Source organism: Phyllopteryx taeniolatus, chromosome 5 (assembly GCF_024500385.1).
Source record: "Phyllopteryx taeniolatus isolate TA_2022b chromosome 5, UOR_Ptae_1.2, whole genome shotgun sequence".
Taxonomy (NCBI): domain Eukaryota; kingdom Metazoa; phylum Chordata; class Actinopteri; order Syngnathiformes; family Syngnathidae; genus Phyllopteryx; species Phyllopteryx taeniolatus.
In genome coordinates, this window is record NC_084506.1 from 24,207,066 (window position 1) to 24,224,237 (window position 17,172).

The following is a 17,172-nucleotide window of genomic DNA, read 5'->3' on the forward strand; positions in this document are numbered from 1 at the left end:
ACACTCGAGTACGTTTGGAAGCAGTGACTTTTGCAGATTGTAAACATAACGTGGATGTTAGCTCATGTGTCTTATGTCTATTTAGAGATTTAAGGAAATTTATGACTTTCTATAACTTTTTAAAGCCACTTTGATCCAATTTAACACTCAAATCAAAAGTCTCATCCAGTTAAAACTGATGTTTTTATCTTTTACCAGTAACTTATTTTTACACTTGTATGACCATGCATTAATTTTTTTTTTTTTTTACTTAAAACATGCCTGTAAAGTGACTTTTAATTTTCCAAAGAAATTTTAGCAATGTGTTTATTTATTTATTTTTTTAAAGGAGATATATTATGCAGGGCAGCATGGTGGCCGAGTACAGTTATTGAGCCAAGGCAGATAAATAACATTGGAAAATTTAATGGCGTGCCACCAAACAAAAACATCACAAAAAATGTGTAGTGTATTCTGAAATAATGATGATCTATACTAAATTTACTCATGAATGTACTTGCTCTGTTTGAAATCTGAGATTGCTTCGTTGATCATGAAGTGCATAATAGTAGAAATCTTTTGTTACCTACCTATTTCTGAAAATGTCTTGGTGGAAGAGCCCCTCTGAGTTTGTTGAAAATGTAAATTTTTGAAGTCTGAAATTGCACCGTTACAATTGGTTAAATTAGAGAAATATATATGGTTAAATTAGCATGTGGTGGGTTCTGGCAAGCACTGTTTATTTGCTCTCCGGATGCAGAGGTGTGAGTCTCAGAGTCTCCTCACCACAAAATGTTGATGGATTTGTTGCGATTCACTTTTTTGAAAATAGTAACTAAAGTGGTTGGAAAAGTGATATTGATGAAGTCACTAAGTTGGCAACACTAAGTAGCAGTAGCTTCATCGCAACGCCCTAGCGCCGCCCCCGGTCGTCATGGTAACAAAAGATGTACTCTGTATTTGCTTGAGACAGCCACCAAAACTGGGTGATTTCAAGTTCAGTGTGACAATGTGACAACTGAAAACTTTTCTGTAATTCTTTCTCCTTTGTGTATTTTGACCCAAAAAATGCCAGAGAACATTTATTAAGCAACTGGGAACTGCTTTGAATTGTGAAAAATAATGCATCATATACCTCCTATAAGGATCATGTGACATTTTTAAGAATAGTGAAAGTGTCCAAGTACCTTTGTTCAGAGTGTTTCAGTGACATGACAGTTGTTGGTTCTGTTAATACGTTTAGCAATGTTACTGCTTTTAATTTGGTAGCGGTCTATTTCCTCTTTTTGTTTTCATTCCTATTGGCTTGATAGGCTTGATAGGGCTGAATGACCAGCATTTTGAAAACAAATGACTTTGATTCAGATCTTCTGTGACTGCTGACTGGTATGGTGCATTTGAATTGAGCGTTTTGAGAATAAAAGGCTGATTTTCTGTGACCAGTGTGGTGCATGTGACTCCTCATTTTTGTGAACTATGGACAAATTTGGAGCTTCTGACTGGTATGGTGCATTTGAATCTAGACTTTAAACCGATCTGATCGGCCTGATCGGTATCGGCCGATATTTATCATTTTATGCCGATCGGCTTTAATGTCATAATTCGCCGATCGGCTCCGCCAAAGACATTTACTTCGCGTCGCCAACGTGCACAGTATATTTGAATCCAAAAGCTAGTTTATTTTTAACCTTTTCGCGTGTTTTTTGACGTGGTACTGTAAATACCGGACGGCCAATAAAGTAATTTAAAAAAAGAAAAATGTCAGCAGTGTGGGACAGACAACACATCTAAGACAGACAACACGTAATGCCCGGATCAGACTACAAGACAAATTTGCTCTGTCACGATTGCACTATGTCAGACTACTGCAGTGAAATATTGTATTCCGATACCGTTTTTTACGATCATTCATTGGGCTTTATCTTGTCAACTCAAATGCGACCGGATACACTCGTTACCGTGGCGATGACAACAAGAGTGGATCGCGCTGTATTATAAGAACAAAATGGTGAAAAACATGTGTTGGTGGTCACCAGTGCTCAGGAGAGGACGTTCGTTTAAGGCTTGCTTGAGATATGTTCCCATACTTCTAATACGATACGGCTCGCAAGCAGGCAACAAAACGTTATGTAGCCTGGCAAGCTAGTGCTAGAACTAACGGTTGTATGTAAACATGCCGCGGTTCTGTTGAATCATGCGCTAAAGTTTCAGTGTGGGTGAAGTAATTTAATTACAATAAAGTAATTTCATTACAGTAAGTTAGCACCCATTATTTCTGTCATGTTGTAATGTTGGTTTGACCTGACTGATTAGAATACATGAACTGACAAGAGCAGTGATTTCCAACCTTTTTGGAGCCAAGGAACATATTTTACAATTGAAAAATCTCATGGCACACCAACAAACAAAAATGTCACAAAAAGTGGATAGATTAATTACTGTATGTACTTCCTGCCATCTAATAGAAGACCATTCATTTGTTCTGTCTGTCACTATGCCTCACTGGCATAAATAGATGAACAAAGATACATTATTGATTGTAAATGTAATTTTTTGAGCAATTAAGTACACAAGTATATACAGTAAATGAACAAGTCATTTATATAGACACATTGCTCCATCTTGTGATCGGGTCGGTGATCGGTTATCGTTTATTTAAATTCGCTGATCAGTGTTCGGCCCCAAAAATCCTGATCCTATGAAGCCTATTTGAATCAATTTTTTTTGTGAACAAAGGACCTTGATGTTTATATTTGACTTATGTGGTGCATTTGAGTTCACCATTTTGTGAACAAAGGACTTTGATTTGGATCTTGTATGACTGATGTGGTGCATTTGAGATCCACTTTTTGTGAACAAAGTCCCCCCAAAAACGGAGCCAGAGCTAACACTTTAATGCTCTTATGTGATCGGCTGACAGCTTGTGATTTTTTCCAACTTTTAATGCATTTTTTTTTCTCAAATTCTGAATTGTACATTAGTGCTTATAAAACTAACCACTGGAAAAACGACATGTCCAAAAACAGTTTTAAAAGGGTGCCAATTTTCAATTTGTCTGGCTCCTTCATGACATCACCCCTTCTGAAGTTCAGTGTTTCTTCTATCGTGGCTAGCACCAAAATGATAGCTCAGTACACAAAACACGTTTCCAACCTCTAAGGCTGCTGAATAACTCAGAGGATGAGGGTGTGGCGCCTTTGGCCAATTAGGCTCAAACCTCCAAAAACTGCTGTGTCATAGCCCTCGGCAAATCACAGAGCGACTTGCTCATTGCGGGCTCCAGAACTTTGATAGTGTGTGAGTGGACTGTATGGTGCGTCGCTGCTGCTGCTCAAAGGGAGGTCTTCTCTTCCACACTCAGTTGGTTCGGATACCATTAGTAACATTTTACATACCGCTTATCCTCACTAGGGTCGCGGGTGTGCTGGCGCCTATCTCACCTATATCTGGGCGAGAGGCGGGGTACACCCTGAACTGGTCGCCAGCCAATTGCAGGGCACATATAGACAAACAATCACACACTCACATTCAAAACTATGGGCATTTTAGAGTCTTCAATTAACCTACTATGCATGTTTTTGGAATCTGGGAGGAAACCGGAGTACCTGGAGAAAACCCACGCGGCACGGGCAGAACATGCAAACTCCACACAGGTGACACCGGATTTGAACCTGGGTCCTCAGAACGGTGAGGCTGTGCTAACCAGTCGACCACTGCCCACATTTTATCATATTTCATATTTTTGTCTTCATAGACTCAGTTTTTGTTGTTGCTTGAATATGTAGCAGTTGCAAATTTTCTCAGAACTCGTTGAATTGGATTCTAATAAGACTAAAATTTAATGTTTGAACATGGGTCAAGCGGCACGGTGGACGACTGATTAGAGCGTCAGCCTCACAGTTCTGGGGACCCGGGTTCAATCCCCGGCTCCGCCTGTGTGGAGTTTGTATGTTCTCCCCGTGCCTGCGTGGGTTTTCTCCGGGCACTCCGGTTTCCTCCCACATCCCAAAAACATGCATGAATTGGAGACTCTAAATTGCCCGTAGGCATGACTGTGAGTGCGAATGGTTGTTTGTTCCTATGTGCCCTGCGATTGGCTGGCAACCAGTTCAGGGTGTACCCCGCCTCCTGCCCGATGACAGCTGGGATAGGCTCCAGCACGCCCGCGACCCTAGTGAGGAGAAGCGGCTCAGAAAATGGATGGATGGAACATGGGTCATCAAAAAATGTACATGGTAGCCTATAAAGTTACACTTTGTATGATCTGGGATTAGACCACATTTTCCAAATTAAGTATGAGATCCTCATCTACTTTGCCACTTTTTGTTGTTTTTTAAACATGTAAAAGTTATGACTAATTTTTTCAGATTTTTAAAAAATGTTAGAACACGGGTCAACAAATAAAGTACATAGTAAGAAAGCGATTCGTACGATTCAGGATTAGATACAACCTGCAGAAAAGTAAATGAATTTGTACTTTCCCACTTTTGCCTTGCTGACTCATTTTTGTTGATAGTTTGAATATGTTAAACTTCTATCAAATTTTCTCTGAACTTTTAAAAGTTAGAAAATGGATCATCGAAGAACACCTTTAAAGTTACGATTTGATTCAGTATTAGACGATAATCTTGGGAAAGGTATGGCATCTTGTATGGTTTTATGAGTTTTAATTTTAACACATGAAAATGGGGGTGTGTCAATGTTTGATTCCGATTCAGTTCAGCCCGAGCAATGGATTATCATATGGTCTATAGACATTAAATATGGTCTATATACAGTATGCTACATTAGAGTTGTTATTTAAGTTTTTGGTTCAGACCCTGCAATGAATTATCATAGCATACCATACATAGAGGGTGTCTTTTCGCATTGTCTTTACAAAGAGGGTGTCTTTTGGCATTGTCTTAAATGCTCATTTGCATTTAACTCCATGCCAGCTTTGACCAATAGAAACAAACTGTTCTGGCACTGGGTCTGTGAGTCTGGCTGCTGTCTTTTAAACACTACCTTTGATCTCAACAGAGGCGGACAGATAATATCTGCACCCTCAGCGGTGTAAAAATAGACGCTCAAATGATTTATTGCTTTGATCACAGAAAGTTGGTCCAACTGAAGTAGTGGCATCACTATTGATGTCCTCCATTGGGATAACACACATAACATAATATCTAAGACTGGATTTACACTGCGTACACTGCGTGGCTCTTGATACAATTAAGATTTTTTTACTCTCAAGTGCCACAGTTGTCATATGCGTCATGGCGGTGTAAAGATGCAAAAAATAAATAAATAAATAAATACAAAAAATAAACGCAAGGAATTGGGTAACTTCAGATTGGAATCAGGCCTCTACCAAATTTGGATAAAAAAAAAAAAACGTGTTGAATATCTGCCAATGCGGGTGCAGCGTAAATGCACTGTTGGTCTAAACCCAGTGGCACGGTGACTGACTGGTTAGAACGTCGGCCTCACAGTTCTGAGGACCTGGGTTCAATCCCCGGCCCCCCCTGTGTGGAGTTTGCATGTTCTCCCCATGCCTGCGTGGGTTTTCTCCGGGCACTCCGGTTTCCTCCCACATCCCAAAAACATGCATGGTAGGTTAATTGAAGACTCTAAATTGCCCCTAGGTGTGAATGTGAGTGTGGATGGTTGTTTGTTCGTATGTGCCCTGCGATTGGCTGGGAACCAGTTCAGGGTGTACTCCGCCTCCTGCCCGAAGATATCTGGGATAGGCTCCAGCGCTCCCGAGACCCTTGTGAGGATAAGCGGCTCAGAAAATGGATGGATGGGTCAAAACCCAGTCGATGCCAGTTTGACGTCATTGAAATACACCAATCGTGCACCAATGTTTGCTCAGAAAACACAAATAAACATGTTAAAAAACACCCGCTGGAAATCTATAGTACATACAGTGAAAGTGTATCTCATTAAACATAGTATAAATATGCTACATTAGAGGTGTACTGTACAGAACATTTAACATGATGAAAATACAGTATGCTACATTAGCGGGAAGTTGATCATTGCTTAAGCAAGTATTATGGAGTAATGTAGACGTTACCCTCACTTAAATCTATGGGGGTAAAAATCAGCCCCGGCCAATTGAACACCATGTAATGTTAAAAGGGGACATACTTGTAAAAAGTGACTAAATAACCACTTTGCCGGGCGAAGCACTACCATGTTAAAGTAATTAGGTAAGCACATCTGCAGTGATAGCACAGATTAGTGTTAGTTAAGAGTTTTACTTGCAAGTGTAATTTGATGACAGGAAGAGATATTATTCCAATTTATTAAGTGGTCAATTGAAAACTTCATTTAAAAAAAATATTAAAAATGAAGATAGTTGGAACTGCCTGGAAAACCATGCAACATCCTATGCATCCATCCATTTTCTACCACTTATCCGAGGTCGTGTCGCGGGGGCAGTAGCTTTAGCAGGAACGCCCAGACTTCCCTCTCCCCAGCCACTTCATCCAGCTCTTCTGGGGGGATCCTGAGGCGTTCCCAGGCCAGCCGAAGGACATAGTCTCTCCAGCGTGTCCTGGGTCGTCCCCGGGGTCTCCTCCCGGTGGGACGTGCCCGGGAGGCATCCGAATCAGATGCCCCAGCCACCTCATCTGGCTCCTCTCGATGTGAAGGAGCAGCGGCTCTACTCTGAGATCCTCCCGGATGACCGAGCTTCTCACCCACTCGTGAACAAGACCCCAAGATACTTGAACTCCTCCACTTGGGGCAGGATCTCTGGAGAGGGCACGCCACCCTTTTCCGACTGAGGACCATGGTCTCAGATTTGGAGGTGCTGATTCTCATCCCAGCCGCTTCACACTCGGCTGTGAACTGCTCCAATGAGAGTTGGAGGTCACGGCTTGATGAAGCCAACAGAACCACATCATCTGCAAAAAGCAGAGATGCAATACTGAGGCCACCAAACCAGACCCTCTCTACGCCTCGGCTGCGTCTAGAAATTCTGTCCATAAAAGTCATGAACAGAATCGGTGACAAAGGGCAGCCTTGGCGGAGTCCAACCCTCACCGGAAACGAGTCCGACTTACTGCCGAAAACTCGTACAGGGACCGAACAGCCTGTATCAGGGGGTTCGGGACCCCATACTGCCGAAGAACCCCCCACAGGACCCCCCGAGGGACACGGTCGGACGCCTTCTCCAAGTCCACAAAACATATGTAGACTGTTTGGGCGAACTCCCATGCACCCTCGAGGACCCTGCCAAGGGTGTAGAGCTGGTCCAGTGTTCCACGGCCAGGACGAAAACCTCACTGCTCCTCCTGAATCTGAGATTCAATTTCCCGACGGACCCTCCTCTCCAGGACCCCTGAATAGACCTTACCAGGGAGGCTGAGGAGTGTGATCCCCCTGTAGTTGGAACACACCCTCCGGTCCCCCGTGAATGTTACATCATATATGTGTCACTTGAAAAGTACATGGAAGTAGTGCACAATAAAAAAAAAAAAAAAGGCTAATGTATAAGCATTAATTTGTAACTGGGCATTTGGACCTGCAGTGTAGCTCCATCCTAACTGTTTTTCATTTGATTGTTTTATATTTATGGCCTATAAGTGTTTTAACTTTGATGGTCTGTAGCCATGACATGACTTAATCTGGCTAGCGAAAAATATGGATGTACTGTAGGTGCACACGGGACACGTGGCGTGGTGTGGTGTTTTACCATGGGCAACATCGACGACAGACTCAATTAGGAAAGTGCAGGTATAAATTTCTGCGTAGGTGGCTCCAATATGGCAGCCGGCACAGGGCTTCAAGGCCGGCGAGTGAATCAATATCAGACTGCTTGAATTAGAGCGGCGGCTCCAAGCTTCCATTCCTGTGACCTGCTTTTTCTTTTGCCTTTTTTAGCTCTACATCTTAACCTTGCTTCCTTTTTTTTCTCTCCATCTGCTAATTGGAGGGAGGGCCGGACTGAAATCTACTGCGATTGTTGCTCGATAGGAGCCAACAAATGCCTCACGACTGCTTTCCCTACAGGAGAGATGAATCATAACAAATACACATAAAATTGATTAAAAACTTCCTTTTCTTAGCAGCTTGACTTTTGATTAACTCTGAACTGAATTAAAGTGACCAATGACTATTTTGTTCAACCTTTTATTTTTATAAAATTCAATTTTATTTCATATTCTTTTATTTTACTTTATTTTATTTTTCTTAAATATTTTCTAAATTGTGTTCACTTTAATTTTATTTAATATTTAATTTTATTGTATTTCATGCAAGTCACTGATGGTGTAGTGGTACACTCGCCTGACTTTGGTGCAGGCAGCGTGGGTTCAGTTCCCACTCAGTGACGGTGTGAATGTGAGTGCGAATGGTTGTCCGTGTCTATATGTGCCCTGCGACTGACTGGCGACCAGTTCAGGGTGTAGTCCGCCTTTCGCCCGAAGTCAGCTGGGATAGGCTCCAGCGTCCCGCGACCCTAACCAGGATAAACGGTGTTGAAAATGGATAGATGGATGTATTTCATGTGGCGGCACGGTGAACGACTGGTTAGAGCATCAACCTCACAGTTCTGAAGAGCGGGGTTCAATCCCCGGCCTCTCCTATGTGGAGTTTGCATGTTCTCCCTGTGCCTGCGTGGGTTTTCTCCGGGCACTCCGGTTTCCTCCCACATCCCAAAAACATGCATGAATTGAAGACTCTAAATTGCCCGTAGGTGTGAATGTGAGTGCGAATGGTTGTTTGTTTGTATGTGGCCTGCGATTGGCTGGCAATCAGTTCAGGGTGTACCCCGCCTCCTGCCCGATGACAGCTGGGATAGGCTCCAGCACGCCCGCGACCCTAGTGAGGAGAAGCGGCTCTGAAAATGGATGGATGTATTTCATGTATTACTTATTGTATCTAATAATTTACCTTTTTTCAATATTGAATTATTATTATTTTAATATAATTATATTTGATATGATACCATTTTAATAATAATTTAATTGGATTTAATTTGTTTTATTATTATTATTTAATTGCATTTAATTTAATTGTATTTTTTGTTTTAAAAGTATTACATTTTATTAAATATTTGCTTGAATGTATTTAACTGTTTCATATTTAGTTAATGTCATTTAATATGTACTTTTATTCAATAGAAAAGTATTTTTATATTTAATTTTAGCCAATATTATTTAATATCTCATTTTATTTAATATTTAATTTCATTTACTAGTATCTTGGCGTTATCTCATTATTTTGTTATTTATTGAATATTTACTTCATTTAATTGTATTTAGTATTAGTTATTTAATTGTATTTAATTTGAATATTATTTTATTGTATTTTTCATTATTTAATTGTATCGTAATACTATTGATGTCTCTAATTTGATTTAATCTTATTTCCAACCATCCATTTTCAGTACCGCTTATCCTCTCTATGGTCGTGGGCGTGCTGGAGCCTATCCCAGCTGAATTCGAGCAAGAGGTGGGGTACACCCTGAACAGGTCGCCACCCAATTGCAGTTACTATTATTTAATTTAATTTACTTGAACATAATTTAATGGTTTTGTTTATACATTTTACTCTTTTACAGGGGTTGAATGACAGTAAAGAAATGTTTGATGTCCATTATTAGTATCCTACAGATTGCATCCTACAGACCATCCATTGACCAATATCCATTGTTTTTTTTTCCCGAATCTGTCATAACAGTGTTTTGTAGATATAAGCTACTAAACTCTTGTGTTAAAAAAATTACACTGACTCTTTTAAAGCAACATGCGTGTGAAGCACAGACTTCTGTACATTATTTACTTCTGTTGACCCTCATGTGGCTCCAATTTGGCTCATGCGTCTGCAGAAGATGCTGCGGGGAAACGCCTCCAATAAAACCTCCTTGAAGTGGTGCTTAGATCTGGCCTGGTGGATCCTCCCGCCCATACTTCCTTGTTTCTAGCCGTCTCGCCTAAACGACCCTACACAGGAACCAGCCCACCTAGTTCACCCCCGCCGTCTAATGTCAACCAGCTGTGGAGTTGCCGCGTGAGCATTAAGCTGCGATAACGACACCGAAGATTGGGCCGACTTTGAGCATTTTCCTTCCCTTCTGATCAAAGTCGGCAAAGCTGCGATTTTCAGATGTCTCACAAACATTACTATGCAGGTGTGTTAAGAGTGATTTTACTCCTCCCTGATCTCCTTGTAAAATGATCGGGGCTGACAATGGTAAATGTCAAAGTTGTTGAAATTGTAAAGCGGCGAGCCCACATAACAACTGAGATGAATTTGACAATTTTCCCTCTCTTGCTACAACAAATTATTGAAAAAAGTTTTGACGATGCAAGTTTTTGGGACTAGATGATCACTAACAGCGTACAAACATACTATCAATTGGGCCAAATTGGAGCATTTTCTCTTCCTTGCGATCAAAGTTCCTGATTATCGGATGTCTAGGAATGATTATTCCGAGCCATTATCCTGTGGTGCGTGTCATAGGGTTAGGGCTTTTCCTCCACGATTTGCTCGGAAAACGGTCAGAAATCGCAAATTTTGAACCTGTTCAATATTTATTTTCTTTGTAATTCCTGGCAGCCCGGATGCCTTGTGGCACTTCATTCCTCTCACAGTCACTCTTAAGTTATGAGAGACATGGTTACTGTATGTGTGTAGTGTGCTTTGTTGGTTATATGGAGTACAATGCACAATAAGAGAAGAAACAACACTCTTAGGCGGCACGGTGGACGACTGGTTAGAGCGTCTGCCTCACAGTTCTGAGGACCCGGGTTCAATCCCCGGCCCCGCCTGTGTGGAGTTTGCATGTTCTCCCCGTGCCTGCGTGGCTTTTCTCCGGGCACTCCGGTTTCCTCCCACATCCCAAAAACATGCATGGTAGGTTAATTGACAACTCTAAATTGCCCGTAGGTGTGCATGTGAGTGCGAATGGTTGTTTGTTTCTTTGTGCCCTGCAATTGGCTGGCAACCAGTTCAAGGTGTACCCTGCCTCCTGCCCGAAGATAGCTAGGATAGGCTTTAGCACGCCCGCGACCCTAGTGAGGAGAAGCGGCTCAGAAAATGGATGGATGGATGGACAACACTCTTAATTATTTTTTTTCCTGATGAAGTGAGAGGTCTCTCACATTTTAATAATAGGTATGTGTGCACTCTCACTCACAGTACCATGAAACTGCGTCGCGTGGGTGTTGATGGATCCTCGGCCCGCCTATAAATTACACGTATAGGTCTACGCTTGTAGTCGCCGGGTCCTCCTGACACGTAACGCTGAGGCCGATGCCATTTGCGAGGCACTCCATCTTGCTTGAAGGAGCCGTGAGACATAAATGCGAGTGAGGTCATTCGCGGCTTGATTGAGAGGAGATAAGGATGGTGAGAAAGTGCTTCAAAAGCCTGTTGGACACTGTTGTACTGTTTTGGCCGTTAGACGAAGCTCAGGATGGAGATAAAAGATGCCGTTAAGCCACCAAAGATGGGCTGTAATTTAGGAGGTAATGGAATACCAAAAACGTTTGAGCCATACCTTGGTTTTACAGCCAGTTCAGTTCACATTGGGTACAGCAAGGGAACAAAACTTTAACTGCTTTTGTGCAAACAAGTTAATGACATGAAATGGGCAGTAAAATATCCAATACATAAATAAAAGATTCACCTGCTTAAATTTTCTCTTTTGAGTAAAGTGCAACATAATTTTTAATACAAATACAGTGGCTCTTCGGTTTATGATGTTCCCCTCATGCAACATTTCAAGGTTACAAACGGTCAGGTTCTGCTCTACGGTTTTTCATTTGATTGTTTTTTTTTTTTTGTGGCATAGAATAGTTTTTTTTTGTTTTTCATGTAAATACTTCCATTTTGCTATGGCGTTATAAACAATGTGTTCCAACCTACAAACATTTTTTTGTCTTGCCACGAACAGAACTCCACCGAAAATCGAACACCCCCTGTAAACAAAGAATGCCACTTTTAAGTTGGTTAAGCAACTATTCAGAGCTGCTCGACTAGTTTGCTGTCTAAATGGGTTGCAAAAGAAATTGAAAGTGAAATCTAATGTTAATGTTACAATACCATACAATCATCATGCAACTCAAGATAGCGTAAAGTGAGTGGAGTGAGGTTCCCCAGGCCGAGGAAGTTACCATGTACAGCTCCTTGGTTTACGATGGTCTCGTTATACGTTTCAATGGTTCGTGTATTTGCTCAGTGAATACATGGTCACACTCAGTGACTACCATACTTTCAGTTTTTCCTTTCCTTTCCTTTTTTTTTTTTTTTTTTTACCCATTTACTGTAATTTAGACTTTACTACTGTGTTAGCGTAGGTTAGTGATAGACTACGTACCGACTTGAGTACAAACTCGAGTTACGTTGCTGCATTAGGAACAGAACTCAGAAACGGAGGACCCCTTTACTGCAAAAAGCATATCTCGAGCCATGACGTCCATTCACATCCATGATCTTTGCCAAAAAGACAAACCACAGTCTATCTGGGAAAATCTAATCATGAAATTAGAGGACTACCAAGGGGTTTTAGAGTAAAATAAAGCTACCCACTGCAGTCATGTAGGTTTTGGTGGAAGATCGTGGCTTCTTCACAACAATTAAGATCATAAAGAAGCATTCAAAGCACATAAAAATGCTTGATAAGGACAAAGGTTAAATGTTTGCTTTCATCGTATAGGACTGCTGAACAAGATTTACTTCCTCCTCATCCAACTTGGAGGCTCTAGACAGGTTTCTACCGAGTTTATGACTCAAAAACCTCTGGCAAGGTTTTAAAGACGAGCATGGAAGAGCATTAATATTGTTTTTACATGACATATTTTATTGCCGTGGGCTCTCGCTGTGTGCGCTGGAACTGCCAGAATTTTCCCAGCGCAGAAACAAAGATGGAAAAAATATGTGCGGACAAAACAAACCAAACCCAAAGTGGCTATTCAGACAAACATTAAGGAACAAAAAAAGAGCTTACGATCCAGCAACTTTCCCTTTCTTAAGCTGAGTTAGGAAGTCACGGTTTTCACCCCTGTTCATTCCTGCATCTGTAATTGGACACCAAAGACACGGGGAAAAATAATACGTAAAAGTACTGTTGTAAACTGCACTGAAACGGAACATGGAGCTCACTAATGATATATTTATCACCCATGTTCTACTTTACCTTTGTGGACAGGTAGTGCTTAAAAATCAATACTTTAACCATAGATTTTGTTTAAGTTTATCTGGTCAATAACATAAAAAACAACCCTGTTCTTAAAGGTTTGAAGACAAGGACCATGTACAAATCTGATATTTATCACCACTGGCTATCTACGGATCAATATTTGAACATAAAGTCTCAGCAACAATCTTCATTTAAAATACCCAAATGCAAAAGGTATCTTGCTTTGATGAAGCCCATATCTTTGTTTGTAGAAGAAGATTGGTTGGTTTGTCAGAGACTGTTAGAGAGTTGACGAAGACCTTGTAAAAATCTGATGTCTGACCTCAAGTACTCAACAAGTATCTTTTGTCAAATATCCTAAACCAACATATCTTATCTTTGAAAGTGTGAAGATTGTTTGAAATGTGAGTGACAGGTAGAGTTAACAAAGAGAATGTACAAAAGCTCACGTTTGACCTCAAATTCTCACCATGGACTTAAGGATCTAAACTTTGACCATCAATTCTCTAAGTATATTGGATTAAAACATACAAAACCAATAGATATCTTGTTTTGACAAAGACCCTATCCTTGAAAGTCTAAAGAAGATGGGTTGGATTGTGAGTGACTCGTAGTAAGTTGACCAGGCCCGTGAAAAAATTCAACCTGCTGATCTCAGCTATCTTAGATAGAAAGTCAGTTTTGACGGGTAGAAAGGTCGCAAGGACCATGCACAGGTGTGACAATCTAGGATCCAAACATCCAAAGTCAAAAGCAATCAAGGAACCCACCGAATAAAGATTGGACATTTGACTTCCACTACCTTCGTCAACACGTGTCAGACGCAAATTAAAATCAACAACAGAGCTCGGAGTTGAATGCTGACGAGAAGCCGCTAAAGTCACAACAAAGACTCTATTGTCCCAAAGAAATGAGGGAGGATGGAAGGTATTTTGGTTGGCTCGTGTCAAGTGTTAAATTGCTGTTTTTGCAAATGCAACCACAAAGTTCTGGTAAAAAGAACGATGATGCAAATAGCTTTTTTTATGCTACATTTATCTCATATTTACAAGAACACTCCGACTTTAGAATCATCGTCAAGGCCGAATTCCTGGCAATGAAAAAGCATGAAAACTGCTGCGAAGAAGCTTAGCCGGAGGGCTAAATGGTAATGGCATGAGGTGTGTCTAATGCGCTGCTGCTGTTTTTAGACTGTTGGTTGCTCAACAAAAACTGAGGTCATCTTTTTGGTTTTGACAAACATCCAATCGTTTAAACCCAAAATGATTCACAGATATGTTTATATCTCCTCTAATCTCAGTGCTGAGGTTACTCAACAGATGCTTCATGGGAGAAACACTGAGTCTGCTTTTCGTTCTTTGCCACGTTTAATTCTTGTTTCCACCAAGTCCAGTTGGGGTGGGTAAATCGTATGGAGTGTAACAGTACATCAAGATATCTCACTCTGGTAAGCCCCCTGGTTTTAAGGTCGAGGTTTGGATCACATACAGTACAATAGTGAACAAAATGCATTTTTTTTTGTTGTAAATGGGAACAAATTTAATGACATTTGAAAAGAAACCTACAAAACTGCACATGGCAGCCAGTAAATACTCAAATAAACTAACAATTTTTAAATGATGAATATAAAATGAAAAACATGTAAAATCTTAATTATTTTCTTTTTAGGAAGTTTCCACATCAAGTTTGACGTGTCAAAAGAATATGCCTCACCACAATGTCTCCTAGCCAGAGGTTGAGCTACACTGTGTTTGTTTACGCAGTAGTTGTGTGGCAAGAATGCAAGGCAGTTACACTTCCTGTCCCTAACATGTGCCACCTGTGAACTCAGTACGCCTTTGTACTGTAACGAAAAATCTGAATACATTTATCATTATATAAAAACAATAAAATAAAAATAAAAAAACAGCCAAACCCTAACGCACTAAAATTCCTAATATGGTCATACCCCTCGTAAAAAAATACCACAAGTCCATTACAGTTCATCACAATACAGTTGAGAAGGGTAACTCTGGAGGGTGTAACGGTACTACAAAAATACCGGTTTGGTACATACAGTACCTTGGTTTTAAGGACATTGTTCGAGTTACATTTGGTACAGTAAGGGAATGAAATGCTAAATAAAAAGTGGGAAGTGATTTAATGACTTTTAAGAGAAACCGTAAGTGCTACGGCTAGCGGTTAATTCTTTAGCAAATGAAAAGCTTCTCCAATAATGCATACAAAAAAGACATACATTGTCACGATTAGGGTCTTTGAAGGTGAGGAAGGCAAGGCAAAAACATTGAGGACCCAAGTGTAGGGAAGCAGGGAGGCAAGGTAGGAGTGCAGGAGTCCCAAACAATTATATTTAATTTCCAAAAAAAAGGGCAAACAAGCAACATGGATAAAGCAAACTAAACAAAGTCCCACAACCAAAGTAACAAAGAATCACTTGAATAAACCTAAAACTGGAAACAAAACATGACTGGTAACTAAGACGTGGCACAGACAGAGACAATGACACATGACAATGATAACGAACTAACAAGAAGTGAAAGACACCAGGGAACTAAATACAAACAGATTGACCAGGCAACGAGGAACACCTGGACAAGACACGAGTGGCTGGAGGGAGCTGATTGGTTGACACAAGGTAGAAGGTTGATGAGAACAGGTGGACACAATAACTAAAGGAGCAACGAAGACATGAATAACATGGAACACAGGAAAACACACAAAAAAGCAAACAACCCAATCCAAAACATAGACCATGACATACATACATAGTTTAACTCTTTTCAGGAAAGTGCAACATTTGATGTAGTTCCTAACGCAGATCGCTCACCATGACGTCATCTAACCAGAGGCTGAGCTGCAATGTGTTCGTTTACAGAGTAGCTGTGTTGCTAAATTGCGAGGCAGTTACATTTCCTGTCCCTTACCTAATATATTCTGTGTGGGAACTCGGTAATCCATAAATATAAACATGTACCCTTACACCCCTAGTAAATGTTGATGTGCTGTGTGTACCACAGTATTTGGTATCGCTAAGAAAGGATGCCCAAAAGTGGCGAGGATGTTTCTGGCACCCTTCACAATCTTTGACAAAGGAAACACACTTAAAAGAAGCAGACCAGTGTAGTTTCTTTGTCAACTTGTGGTGGTGACATTGCGCTTAAGAATTTTTCACGATAAAACTGTGTGAGTGTCAACACGTTTGCAGCCTGCTGTGTGTAAAGTGCCGCAGGGTGATGACAAGCGCTGTTAGCAACATGTGCGACCACTCGCTATGGCTGATTACAACTGCTGCATTGAGGTGGCCAGGCTGTGTGGCTGTGTCCAATTGTGCCCGGATGACTCTCCTCTATTAGCCCTGTGTACTGCCGCCTCTCCGCAGGCCTCATTCATTATTAAGCGGTGACCGTCGCTTCTCCGGTGTCATGTACCTACAGTGATCCCCTTCCCAGAATCCGATCCAGTTCCCAGAAGTCTCTCAGCCCGACTGGAGAGTCTCAGCAGCCTCATCAGTTCTTTATTTCTGAGTTTTTTTGGATATTGTGTTAGTGGAGCAGTTAAAATGCATTTGGATATTTCACTGGTCCTGTCTCACGAGGTATGGTACTGCTCTGGTTGTATTTGTGAGTAGTATGTAGTGAACAGACCCTAGAAGATGTGTTGGTGTTATTATTTTTGATGGAAGGTATTTCCTCAGGCAGCACTGTGAATGAGTGGTTTTTACGTCTGGCTCACAGTTCTAAGGTACGGGGTATGAATCTCGGCTCAGAGCTTCTTGCTACGAGACGGGCAAGACCCAGTTTTGGTAATTTCATGTACCGGCTTACCTCCAGGGCATTTAAAAGTGGGACCTCTACGCTGGTCTGGACGTGTTCACAGCCGACTTCAATGCTGTCCAATTGAAGCGGCATGTCTCATTCCTTTTAAAAGCGGCACAATACTCTCGTATGGAGGCATTGCTATACTGTATGTGCAAGAGGACGCAGCGATCAATGATTAAGATGGTTGGAACTTCGATGCCTGTTGTTGAAATAAGTCTGTCATCCACCAGACATGTC

General features: G+C 41.1%; 1 protein-coding gene and 1 long non-coding RNA gene across 4 annotated transcripts in view; one reads left to right on the forward strand and one right to left on the reverse strand.

Annotated features, from left to right (window-relative positions):
- The window catches only part of LOC133478240 (uncharacterized), a 63,641-nt gene that overhangs the window by 19,675 nt on the left and 26,794 nt on the right, over positions 1-17,172 (reverse strand). The window lies entirely within an intron of this gene.
- LOC133478237 (protein inscuteable homolog) overlaps positions 1-17,172 on the forward strand; it is a 60,939-nt gene that overhangs the window by 196 nt on the left and 43,571 nt on the right. The window lies entirely within an intron of this gene.